The following is a 2,168-nucleotide window of genomic DNA, read 5'->3' as shown; positions in this document are numbered from 1 at the left end:
TTTTTTAAGATACTAAATTTTAGAATGATTTCTTATTCAGCAATAAATAACTTACAGAAAAATAAAGCACTATAATCCATGTGAAGATGACATTCCAGTCATGACATCTTATGGAGAGAACTGCAACTGCTACAACCAAGAAATCTATGCCCCCACACTATGCCAAGTGTTTTAGTCAAATCAAGGCCTAATCTCAACTTTCCAGCTTTATCTACCACTACTACTCCCCTACCTATACTCTATGGTCTGACAAAACTGATATATTCGCTATTCCCTAAATGTTTGTATGTCTTCATGTCTTTGTTCAAATTATTTGCTCTGACTGAATAGCATTCTTTTTTTCCTGTCTTTGCTGTAAAAATTACACACTTCCTTCAAAATCCCCTTTAGGTGCCACTTGTTTCATGCAAGCTTTACTAATCTCCCAAACTGGATGATATCTCTTCTTCCTTTTAAGCCCTTAGTAGTCAGGACTGTTTTAGTTCCAAGTGACAAAATCCCATCTTGAACTAGCTTAAGCAAAAAGAGAATTGATTGGGTCACATAACTGAGATAGTCAGAGGTGGCAATGGCTTAAGCATGACTGGATCCTGAGTCTCAAACAATGTTCTCTCTCTCCCCCCTCCCCGCTTTCTCTCTGTCTCTTGGTCCTGCTTCCCTGATTCCCTGTGAAGGGTTTGGCTTCATTCCATAGGCAGTCTCCCTAATTGTCAGGGAAAATAACTATTGGAAACACATACTGAAATTCTTACAGTTTGTTTCCCAAAAACTAGAGAGCCTCTCTTTCTCCAGGTCCTTATATTAGAAGAATCTGATTGTTCCTCTCTGTCAGGGTCCCAGCAGGAATTGAGGGCACACTCAACCTGGGTAATTTGTTGACAGGGTTTGGGGAAAACAACAAAGAATTGTGCAGCAATAACAACAAAAGAGAGCTGTTATCAACCCTAGGCCAGAAAGGGTAAGGAATGGTAACAGTTATCTGAACCCAGAGAGGGTAGCTGTATGGAGAAGGCCACCTGACAGGTCTCGTGACTTCAGTAGAGGGATGTAGCCAATTCACAGAAATCTTGCAAGGAAAGAACCACATGAATAAATCCCTGACCTCATTTTACTCCCTTCTTTTTCTTATTTCTCTGGACTCCCCATTGGCCAAACCCAATAAGAAGACAGAGACAAAAGAAACCCACTGATGTATTTCATAAAGGTCAGCCTCCCAGAGATCACAGCAGAGAAGAAAAGAGTAGATAATACATCTGGAGGACCAAAGGAAAAATATCCAGGACACTCTGCTTGGGTCATGTGCCTACATATAAAACAATCACTGTGGCACAGGACGGGCTAGTCTAATTGGCCATCTTGGGTCACATGGTCACTCAAAGGGTGGGATTGAGGTGGGGCAAAGTGGCCAATAATTAAACAGAACTTTCAGAACTATAGGTTGACATAAGAGTAATACCCCAAAAGAAGTGATGCTATATAAATAGTATGTCCAATGCAAACCTAATACTACTTTAGACCTTTTTGGGGGAGCACTTACTAAATTCAGTCTTAAATTATAGTTATTTCTGACTTCACTTATCTCACTTGCCAGATTGAAAGCTCCTAGAAAACACAACTTATGTTTTTTTGTGATCTTTGAGTCCCCTGCAGTACTGACCGCAATGCCTATAACATGACAGTTCTTAAATAAAAATAATGAAATATTTTGTATATGTATTTTAAGAACAGTTAATGAAGATATAAGGTAAAACTCTTATTTTCATTCTATTTTGAGAAGTTTCATATGTTCCAAGTTAGCTCAGAGATGTCTTTTTAAAATCCATGGAAATGATGGTTGGTTGGTTGGTTGGTTTTTCCTCTTATACGTTATACCAGAACTTGCATCTTAGGCACAGGTGCTATTATCTTAGAGTGACATAAGGTTAGGACTAACAATCTACCAGATTTTCTCAACTGGAAATCCTGGCCCCTGAGGTACATTTCCTGCACATACATGGAAGCTTAGCTCCATGTATCTATGGCTGCCTGTTTCTAAGCATTTAGGCCTACTAAAAAGTTAGTTTGACCTTTGCCACGGATGTTAAGTGGTGATGAAATTGAAAGAGATGAAATATACTATATACCAAGTGATATTTTTCCTAACATAAATGTTTAAATTATATAAACTT

This window comes from Propithecus coquereli, unplaced genomic scaffold, assembly GCF_000956105.1.
Source record: "Propithecus coquereli isolate 6110/MARCELLA unplaced genomic scaffold, Pcoq_1.0 Scaffold257, whole genome shotgun sequence".
NCBI lineage: Eukaryota > Metazoa > Chordata > Mammalia > Primates > Indriidae > Propithecus > Propithecus coquereli.
Note: the sequence above shows the minus strand (reverse complement) of the source record.